Source organism: Aedes aegypti, chromosome 2 (assembly GCF_002204515.2).
Source record: "Aedes aegypti strain LVP_AGWG chromosome 2, AaegL5.0 Primary Assembly, whole genome shotgun sequence".
Taxonomy (NCBI): domain Eukaryota; kingdom Metazoa; phylum Arthropoda; class Insecta; order Diptera; family Culicidae; genus Aedes; species Aedes aegypti.
The window spans coordinates 350,504,142-350,515,447 of record NC_035108.1 but is presented as its reverse complement, the minus strand read 5'-3'; the positions used below and the strand labels follow the sequence as shown (position 1 = coordinate 350,515,447).

The 11,306-nt window shown below is 42.2% G+C and overlaps 1 long non-coding RNA gene across 1 annotated transcript; it reads left to right on the top strand.

Moving 5' to 3' along the window:
* The first annotated feature begins 4,700 nt into the window (after positions 1-4,700).
* On the top strand, positions 4,701-5,175 carry LOC110675880. The gene is made up of 2 exons (XR_002499876.1): positions 4,701-5,018; positions 5,075-5,175. It is a non-coding gene; the product is annotated as an uncharacterized LOC110675880 (long non-coding RNA).
* The last annotated feature ends 6,131 nt before the right edge of the window (positions 5,176-11,306 follow it).

Genomic DNA, 11,306 nt, shown 5'->3' with positions numbered 1-11,306 from the left:
GAAGATTAGGGGAGTTCCAGCACCAAAGCAGGAAAGACTCGATACACTCATCGGGTTTGGTATAGCAGTGCAGCACCTCAGCGATCATTTGGAGGCCGGAAGACATGAAGCGCATCTCAACAACCCGATGCTGTTATTCGAGTTGGTAGAGAAGCTTCCGGCGCATATGAAGCTCGACTGGGCTATATACAAACAACGCTGCGAAGAAGTAAATATTCGCTCGTTTGCCCAATACATGCAGACGTTGGTGCGGGCAGCAACCGACGTAACACTGCAGTATGATCCGAGACAACAGCAATCGCAACAGCAGAGGTCGCCTAAGGAGAAAATCGTAAAAGATAAAAATTTCTGCGGAGCACACGCATCAGAAGAGCCGCCACGGGCGGCGAAAGTGGTAGAAGAGGAACGGAGAACCGTGCGCTTATCAAACCCGTCATGTCTGATCTGCAAGAACCCGGAACATCGGGTAAAGGATTGCTTGGAGTTCCGCAAAAAGACCGTCGATGACCGCTGGAAGACTATTCAACAATTCAGCTTATGTCGTCTTTGTCTTGGAGCACATGGAAGGAGACCTTGTAAGATCCGCAAACACTGTGATATCGATGGATGTCAGCGGCGGCATCATCCGTTGCTGCACTCGAGACAGGACCAAATCGAGAACAAGAGAAGCGTAGAAGAAGAAAAGCAAGGAAAATGCGACAGAATACCACCCGGAAACAACGTCAAGGTGAGCAGAGGCGAAATTCCACTAGAGTTATCGGAACCAAGGCCATGTAGTTCCAAGGCCGCCACGCATCACCATTTTACTGGTAAAACGACGCTGTTTAGGATCATTCCTGTGACGTTACACGGAAACAATCGTACTATGTCCGTATATGCTTTTCTGGATGACGGATCGGAGAAGTCATTGATTGACGAGGAGATCGTGAAACAATTGGGCGTACCCGGAGAAAGCCAACCATTGTGTCTCCAGTGGACCTCTAACGTGAAAAGAACAGAAGCTAATTCACAACGAGTCGCTTTGGAGATCTCAGGGCGCATAGATTCAAAACGTTATACCCTATCGGACGTGCGTACAGTGAGTAAATTGGATTTGCCGAAGCAATCGATGCGGTATTCTGAATTATCGAGAGCATTCCCGTACTTGAAAGGGCTTCCTGTTGAAGATTACGATAACGCGCAGCCTCGCATTCTCATCGGAAATGATAACGCTCACGTAACTTCAACTCTCAAGTTGAGAGATGGGCAGCCAGGAGAGCCGATTGCAGCGAAATCACGATTGGGCTGGACGATTTACGGCTCTAATCAAGAGAGGGCTGTAGACAAAGTCCACAGTTTTCATATTTGCGAGTACCGGGACAACGATCAGACTCTTCACGACCTTGTTGAGCAGTATTTCACTGTTGACAGCCTGGGAATAATGGAAGTCACGTGTCCGGAGTCAGCGGAAATCCAACGATCTAAACGGATATTACAGGAAACCACCAAGCGCATCGGACAGCGATTCGAAACGGGACTTCTATGGAAGTACGACTGTTTCGAATTTCCGGACAGCTATCAAATGGCCGTTCGTCGGTTGCAATGTCTGGAGAGGCGAATGCAGAATGACATGGTAATTGGAGAGAGTGTGAAGAGACAGATGTCCGAATATCAGATGAAAGGGTACATCCACAAAGCGACGCAGAAGGAGCTCGACGATTCGGATCCAAGACGTACGTGGTATCTGCCTTTAAGTGTTGTCATAAACCCGAAGAAACCGTCGAAGATTCGCATTTTCTGTGATGCAGCGGCGAAGGTAGATGGCATCTCTCTCAACAGTATGTTGTTAAAAGGCCCGGATCTTCTCAGGACGTTGCTGGACGTTCTCTTTGGATTTCGAGAAAAGCGAATTGCTCTGTGCGCGGATTTAAAAGAGATGTTCCACCAGATAGAGATTCGAAAGGAAGACCGCAATGCGCAACGGCTGCTCTGGCGCGAGGATCCAACTCAGGAACCTGAAGTATATTTGATGGACGTCGCAACCTTTGGCGCAACGTGTTCGCCTTGCTCGGCACAATTCGTTAAGAATAGGAACGCGGAAGAGCTTTCGTCCAAGTTTCCTGCCGCAGCTGACGCCATAATCAGGAAACATTATGTGGACGATTATTTGGACAGTGCCGATAATGTGGAGGAAGCTGTGAAGCTGGCAAAGGAAGTTAAGCATGTCCACTCCCTCGGTGGATTTCATTTACGGAATTGGCTTTCAAACTCCCAGGCAGTCCTGACACGGGTCGGGGAGAATGACCCAGCAGCTGAAAAGTGTCTTCAGCTAGACAAGACAAGTTCTACTGAACGTGTGCTCGGGATGTATTGGAAGCCAGACGAAGATATTTTCACATTCTCTACTATATCGGGAATGGATATTGAGCTACCAACCAAACGACAGGCACTTCGTGTAGTCATGAGCCCTTTCGATCCTGCAGGACTATTATCGTTTTTTCTCATCCACGGCAAAATATTAATACAAGATTTGTGGCGAGCCAAGACGGACTGGGATCAGCCGATTCCGGAAAAGCTGCGTGGAAAATGGTTAAGGTGGATTGAATTGTTTTACGACATGGAGCAAGTTCGCATTCCGCGCTGTTACTTCCCTTACCATTCGATTAACGACATTTCATCGATGCAACTGCATGTCTACGTTGACGCAAGTGAAGAAGCATACGCATGCGTTGGATACCTGCGAGCGGTGTTTCCTGACGGAATTCGAGTAGCGCTGGTGGGAGGAAAATCAAAAGTTGCTCCGCTCAAGGCCCAGTCTATACCGCGACTGGAACTAATGGCCGCTGTTATCGGTGTCCGCTTCTCTCAGACCGCACTCAATGGACATTCTTTGGATATACAGAAGGTTTTTTTCTGGAGCGATTCAAAGACGGTTCTTGCCTGGATCAACTCAGACCATCGCAATTATAAGCAGTTCGTTGCTTGCAGGGTGGGTGAGATTTTGTCCAGATCGAAACCTGAACAGTGGCACTGGACATCTACAAAGAAAAACGTGGCGGATGAGGCGACCAAGTGGGGGAAAGGCCCCCGACTATCTCCGAAAAGCCGGTGGTTTCGGGGAGAGGAAGATCTGTATCTGCCTGAAGACCAATGGAAACTAAGCACCCACTTGTCCCACGAAAAGACCGAAGAAGAACTACGGACGTGCATGGTGCATCACAAAGCGGTAATTCCACAATTCGTGAAATGGGAGCGCGTTTCAAGCTGGACGCGTTTGGTGCGAGCATTAGGATTTGTTCATCGATACTCGCTGAACTTGCAACGAAAGGTGACCAATCGATCTTGTATGACCGGACCACTTTCACAAGAAGAGCTGAGCAAGGCTGAGGCCACAATCTACCGTTGGATCCAGAGAGAGAACTATGCAGACGAATTGGAGACTCTCTCGCATAATATGGGTAAGCAGTTAAGCGAACAACTGCGACTAGAGAAATGCAGTACAATCCGTAAGTTGTCGCCATTTTTGGACGAATATGGGATCATTCGCTCGGACAGTAGAATCGCTGCAGCAACATTCGCCGCATACGACACCAAATATCCCACCATTCTGCCAAAGGAGCATCCAGGGACGCGGCTGCTCATCGAATGGTATCACAGGAGGTATCTTCACGCAAATGGTGAGACTATAGTTAATGAGATAAGACAACGTTTTCACATCTCTCAGCTCAGGTCGCTTGTACGCAAGGTAGCTAAAGATTGTACAATGTGCAAGATAAAGAAGCCTGTTCCAATTGTACCCCGAATGGCACCGCTGCCAGCGGCCAGACTTCAAGCATACGTACGACCATTTTCGTATGTGGGCGTAGATTACTTTGGACCGATCGCAGTGAGAGTACACCGTAGCACTGTCAAACGTTGGGTCGCACTGTTTACGTGCATGACTGCTCGAGCAGTACATCTTGAGATCGTACACACACTCTCTGCTGAATCTTGTAAAATGGCGATCAGGTGTTTTATCGGACGCAGGGGAGCGCCTGTAGAGATACGGAGTGATAGGGGCACGAACTTCGTGGGATCAAGCAAGGATTTGAAGCTCGAGATGAATAAAATCGATCGTCAGCTAGCTGAAACGTTCACTAACGCTAGTACAAAGTGGTTGTTCAACCCTCCAGGAGCGCCGCATATGGGTGGGGTCTGGGAACGCCTTGTGCGTTCGGTGAAAACGGCACTTGCGGCGATGCACACCTCGCGTATACCTAACGAAGAAACGCTGGCGACGGTCTTAGTGGAAGCTGAGAGTGTCGTGAATTCGAGACCGTTAACGTATATTCCCTTGGAGACGGCACAGCAGGAAGCGCTAACGCCGAACCATTTCCTTCTCCTTAGCTCTAGCGGTACAACACAGACTCAGAAGACGTTGCAGAACCCGAATCAAGCTAGTCGTTGTGACTGGAATCTATGTCGAAGTATGGTGGACCAGTTCTGGCGACGATGGGTACGAGAGTATCTTCCGACCATTGCCCGTCGCACTAAATGGTTCGAGGAGGTGAAACCAATCGAGGTTGGAGATTTGGTAATCATCATTGAGGAGAAGATACGGAATGGATGGATACGGGGACGCGTCGCCAAGGTTGTCGTAGGACGTGACGGGCGAATACGTGATGCGGTAGTGCAGACTGTTAACGGAATGGTTCATAGACCAGTCGCAAAGTTGGCGCGGTTGGATATAGCTCAAGGTAAAGCTGGATCGGAGATCCCTGACCAGCCTTACGGGTCGGGGAAATGTTACGGAGTGCGCCAATCTCTCACTTCGCAGTCTACGAGCGAGGGCCCTTTATTCGCAGATGACAATTGACGTGAAGAGAATCTAGCGTTATTGTATATTTGTAGTCGTATATTGATAGACGTCAAGTTCGACGATGATATGCAGGATTAGGGATTGATTGTCTTACTGAACAATGTTAAAAAGATTGTTAGAAGTTGATTTGAGTTTTGATCATATAAATCCTAAGTTTATTAGCCTTAAACCGATAATTACCGTGAGTAACTAGGTAAAACATAGCGTTCTATTACTAATCCGTAATTATGTTTATAGACGATTGGTATATTACTCCAATTAGTTCATGGACAGAGTGAAGTCCAAGTCTCGATTTAGGCTGAGGTTATAATTGTAAGTGGATAAAATTAGTTGAATTGGATCTCGTAATGAATTATGAATTTACAGTATCAAACCGTACACCATACATAAAAATCTACTTTGTTGGGGCATCGTAAAACTAGGGTGACCGATGTAAGTTGTTACTATTGTTCTTTTTTGTTATAAAACTAACTGAATATACTTAGCTTACAGCCCTTGAATTAGCATCGAAAATCGCGGTGTTACGGCTTATAAGAACCCCGAAAGTTTTCCCCAACAAAGGGTGAACCTCTGAATTCACAACTTCCTTCCAAAAAAGCGGGATTTGAAATTGTCACCAAACGTGTCAAAAATGGAATAAAGGACGTTTCTCCGGAATATGCGCTTTCTTCCAAGGGTGAAATGGATAATGTTGATAATTGAGCAATCATCGATACTTAAGACTAATTTTCCGAGTACCAAATCAAAGCAACCTGTAACCCAGGCTCTTTGATTCAAGTGAGGAAACAAAGAGTGCCATCGTGATCAGTTGTTCCGAATTCGGAGAATTTAGGCATGAGATCTTGAACTTAAGAGGATTAAGGTTTCCTTCCAAATCGCAAAGAAAAGAGACTGTAGCGTCTGCCGGAAACTCTTAAAGACACCTCAAAATTCTTCTCAGACGGCTTGAAACAAATAAGTATTTATTTTCTTACGACTACAAAACTGAACGTTTATTCATAGTCGTCTTAAAAAGTCTCTCAAGTGACTATCTGAGGAGATCAAAAATGGAATAAATGATTTACTTTGATTTCCTCCAGTCCAAGTAATCATCACGAAAAAGAGAACCCAATATGGCATTCGTTGGAAAGAGCTTTCTTAAGAATATTATTTAGTTCACTTTATCAGACGTGATTTAAATAATAAAGAAAGCTTTAGAAAAAGCCAGATTTATGTTCAACGTCTGTGTGACAATTCCAGAAACCTGAAGAAACTTTCCAGAACTCCACTCAGTGCCGTCGGTGCCAAAAATAGGGTTTTGACAGCGAGCAACCCTAGCCACCTTGACCAGACAATCCTGTTGCATATTTTCGCAATACATCTTTTTGACACTGACAGTTCAACAGACAGTTCTATAAATGACAAGCCCGACATTTGAGCTCTATTCTTAAACTAACAACATATTTGGATGTGGCTGAATGATTTTCTGAATGCTATATTAATTGAATTTCTCGATAATTTCTTAATATATCTGTTTAATTTATTATCAGTCTAGTTTAGCAAAGACGAATATATTTTGGAATTAACAGTAAGATTTTTACCGCAAAACACTAATCAAATTCACTTCTACTAACTTAAGGTGAAGATGAATCGAAGCCAAACTTCAAATTTTCAAGAGCACGGATCTGAAGAACCAAACATCCGTTTAAGCTGAAAACTTAATCGATTGATTACTCGTTGGTGGTAACTAATCGATTAAGTTTTCTGCTCAAACGGATGTTTGGCTCTCCAGATTCATGCTCTTGAAAATTTGAAGTTTGGCTTCGATTCATCTTCACCTTAAACTTACAGATAATTTACACGTGCGCCGAAACTTAAGACACTATTGAAACAAAAAGTTTAACAGTTTGAAATATAGGGGTCTATTTTGTAAATCGAGTGAATTCATGTGACTCGTCTGTTGTCATTGTCGATCAAAGTAAGCATGCATATTTCAGATGTCATCCGTCGACTCCCATGGACCTTTGCACGAGATCACCAATCTGACGTTTGAGCGACAGTGACTCCAGTCGAGTCGTTTTTGGTCGACTCGAGTTCTAAAATAGGGCCCATAATTTGTAGAGTTTAAACTAAAGTAGGGGGAAGTCCTCTATATGCGGACACTTTTTGTTTTTTTGTTGATTTTTTAAAATCTACGTTAATTTTACCGTTTGTTTTTGTACAATCTTAAAATAATATTTAAAGAAAAAATAACATGAGAAAAAATAAACCTGTACAATTAATTTTTATGGTGGGTTAAATTATGTACCAAAAATTGTATGCACCGAAATGTGTCCTCTATGGCCGGAGACTATGTCCTATATGAGCACATATCTTGTGGCTTCAATCTTTGCATGATGTTCAACGTATGAAGCATATTAGCGAGATTATTGCTCAGTTCCATAAACTCCTTGTTGCGCTAGTGGTTGCTTGTATTCAGGTGAGAAAATCTTCGGGAATCGACTAAGGGTATGCGAAATACCGAATGATTCCGTCAAATACGCTTCGAAACGAAATTCCGCGGAATTCCACGGAACTCGCACTGGCGAAATTTGTATTTTGTTATTTCGTTTCGTTTCGCCAAATTGTTAAAATATTTCCACGGAAAATTGAAATCAAACGGAATAAAACGGAATTTCGCGAAATTCGAGTTAAATTTCGAACAAAAAAAAGACAAAGCGTTCGCTTCTACTCCTGGCAGCTACAGTCAAAAATGGGTCCGTATTATGGATCAAATCGACTCATATCATGGATCAGAACACTATAACAGCAAATTATCTGCGAGGCAAACGAAAGTGAAAGCATACGTTTTGGCGTTTCTTTAGGAATCTTAAATTCATAACTGTGGTATGGGTTTCAATGCCCCACAAACAGGGTTCTGAATTTTCGTATCAATGATGCGAAATCTACGATTTTTTGCACGTAAGGAGAATGCTTTTTTCGCTTCCTCACGTGAACATCTTTTATCGCTCACACTACGAGCTACGATGGTGGATAACCGAAAATCACTCCACTCCGGGGATAATATATTTTTCACTCCATCATATTTTCGCTCACCAACTGCTCCCGAGAATTATCACTATGTGGATAAACAAAAACTGGTGCCACCGACGGGATTCGAACCTACAACATTGCTAAAGACAGCCACGATGCGTGCACGCTATCCATGCTACCACATCAACTTGACGAAAGCAGCAGTTAATTTGATGCATAAAAGCAACTGCTGCTTGTGGCGATGGACACATGAAAAGTTCTCCATGGAGAGGAGAATGATAAAATAAAATTCTCACAGCTGTGGAGTTGTGCCATTATCTATTTACGCTTTGTTTTGTAGACGGATAATTTCGCAAGGCAGCTTTTCGCTGAAAATTGTGGTGATGGATAAATCCATTATCGTGAGAGTGAGTGAGAATTCGGAAGCTTGCCCACAAATATGAATCGACGCTTGTAGGCATATGTATGACATTTTATTTCCTACGAATGGAACAAAATTTAATGTGTTTAAGCATGTTATTGTTCATTGCGATGCTGTATAGATTTATGGTTCGCGTAGGTAAAATGGGTTCTGCGTAATTGCTACTCTATTTGATGAGATATTCTCCGTTTAATCCAACTACCGCAATGTTATCTTCCATAAAAATGAAGAGAGCGAAACCACGGTTTCCTCCGGGGAACATCGCGTGTCCTTTTTGAGCAAATCCGTTAATATTTCGCAAAAATTGTTTGTACACAAATGTCAAAGAAAGCTGCGGAGCGTGAGTCCCTGATGTTCTGGATTTGCTCAGGTGGTGCAGATTATTGATGCGCGCATTAGTTCTCTCTCTTGCTTTTCCGCTATGACGTCACTTTCAACTCTGCATAAGAACAGCGGGAGAATAGAAGAGAAAACTAATAGCACGCATCAATGAGTTAAGGCTCTCCGTGATTTCGTTGTTGTGTCATAAAACTCTACATGTAGCAGCGAAATCGCAGAGATTATTTGTTGCTGTCGCCGTAAAAATCGCGTTGATTTGGGTGATCCAAAGCCACACCTCAAATCTTCAAGAGCACAAATCTAAAGAACCAGACGTCCATTCAAGCTGAAAAATCTATCGATTGGTTACTCGATGGCCAGCATGGTTCAGCATGAACCGCTGTCGGGTTCGTTAGATTTGTGCTCTTGAAATTCTGAGGTATGCCTTCGATTTGTATTCACCTTAAACAAGGAAGATGCATACATTATTTTATATCAAAAAATGAATCTAGGTTTATTCACGCTGTACCACACCACCAACTCCTCTCTCCTCTTATAACGTGACAATTTCCTCACGACCCCCAATGAAAAAAAATGCGAATATTGGTAATATATCATTACAAGTATTGGAAGCCAAATGCCGCAAGGCAAAGATTTGAACCCTCCAAGAATTAATTCACAGTTTATGCAAGGATTTTCCAGAAAATTTATTAGGAACTTATAAATTACCCCAACATGCAATCCTGGTTAAGTTGCTGTCGCAATATCTCTTGGAGTTTATTACTTTTGCAGTTCTTTTAAATTTATCTTGATTAATTTCTCAGGTATGTGTTGATGGTTTTTTTTTAATTTAATTTATTTCAATACTCCAGCAAATACTAAAGCAAATATTCCAGTGATGTTCTACTTATTTTTCTTCTTCTTTCTTGCGTTGTGTTCCAACTGGGAAAGAGTCTTAATTAATCTTAAATTAATATCATTATTCCATGATTTATGATATATATTAGCATATCCACATGATTAAAAAATTGTAAGGCGTTTCTAAAAATCAAATTAATTTTGGACACCTCTCAATATTTTTGAGATTGTTTTAAATGTTTGTAACTGCTTTTCGACCCACTTCTTAGTTGCTACATTTAAATTAAACCCACTCATTGCCTTGTGTGAGTGTCAGATATGCTGAAATGGAACCTTATAAAGTTATTAAGAAGATTTCAAACAAACAGAAAAGAGTTTTACCAAAACATGAAAGGATTCCGCAACGCTAAGGTTTCCATATGGTAGAGGATTTAAAAAGACGTTATTTTTGCGGGTATATTCAAAAGTTTGGACAGGTTCGCGGAAATAACGCGCAACGAGCTATCTCCGCACAGAACAAAAGTCACACAGTGTGCGTTGAATTATGTTTCATTAAGAGGAAAACAACCATCATCGTTTTGCAAATTTTAAAAACCAATATTTGTTCAAAGTTTAAGAAATATTCAAGATAATCTATTATTGCACTATACTTACTATCTGTAATGGGATGATATATTTTCATGAGGATTGAATTGAATTTGAGCGAAAAAACTGGTTTTTCATTAACAACTACCGAAAAGCTAAACATTACATATAATTTGCAATTGGATTAGATGGACAAATTGATGTGAAGATTTGCGAAAAAGTTACACGTCTTCTCAGTGAGAATCGAACTCACGACTCCCCGATCTCTAGTTGGGGCGCGTTAACCACTACGCCATGAGAGGACTCATGAACGCAGAAGTTAACCTGAATTCGATTTCAGCTCAATAATCACGTGGTCCTCTTTCGCAAAGTGCACCTCTTTCGGAAGAATTAGATGCCCATCCAAACACAACGCTTTCTATATATATCCAATGCCTAGCCCGAGAGCGCATTGTTTTTTAGGTATAGGAATAGCACACTACACTAGCCAGCAACTGCGCTGGCTGAGGTTTCTATTGTGTGGGCTTCCAATGGGTCGCGACGTTCTCAAACGACCGGTTACGGAACATGAGTCCGTTGCTCGATAAATACTTGTTTTAATTATGAATCGTGGTTTACGGCCAACCAGCCGAGTGGAAGTTTAACAACTACCGAAAAGCTAAACATTACATATAATTTGCAATTGGATTAGATGGACAAATTGATGTGAAGATTTGCGAAAAAGTTACACGTCTTCTCAGTGATTTTTCATTCTTGATGATTGCTAATGATTGAATGATGGATTCTTTGCAATCCTATTCAGCTGGGAACCAAAATGGTTCCGTGGAAAAGGATCCGAGACGGCACATGGAGACTAGTAATTTATAGGATTTCGAGTTATTAATTTAAACACAACATTAAAAGCTTCCTTTCTTTCAAAAACAACGGTAATTCAAAATTTAAATCTGAAGGCATTGTATTGCTATAGGCAGAGAGCTTTAATAGCAGTTATACAACCGTGCCCAATGGCCAACTTCCGCAGCTAGTCTTCTAGTATCTATTGTATTGTTCATCGGGACGCTGTAGTTGGACCGACATGAAGTTTGTAATTATTTTCATCCAGAATAATACGTTTTTGTAGCATAGTTCTTTTGCTCAAATAAGAAGATATAAAAACATCAGTGATATTGAGCAAAATGGGAGACGTCAAATCATTCCAAACAAGCTATTGCACCTAACGACGCACAGAGGTGACTTTGATCAGAAGCCTGGAAAATTTACCATTCGAAGTCGTTC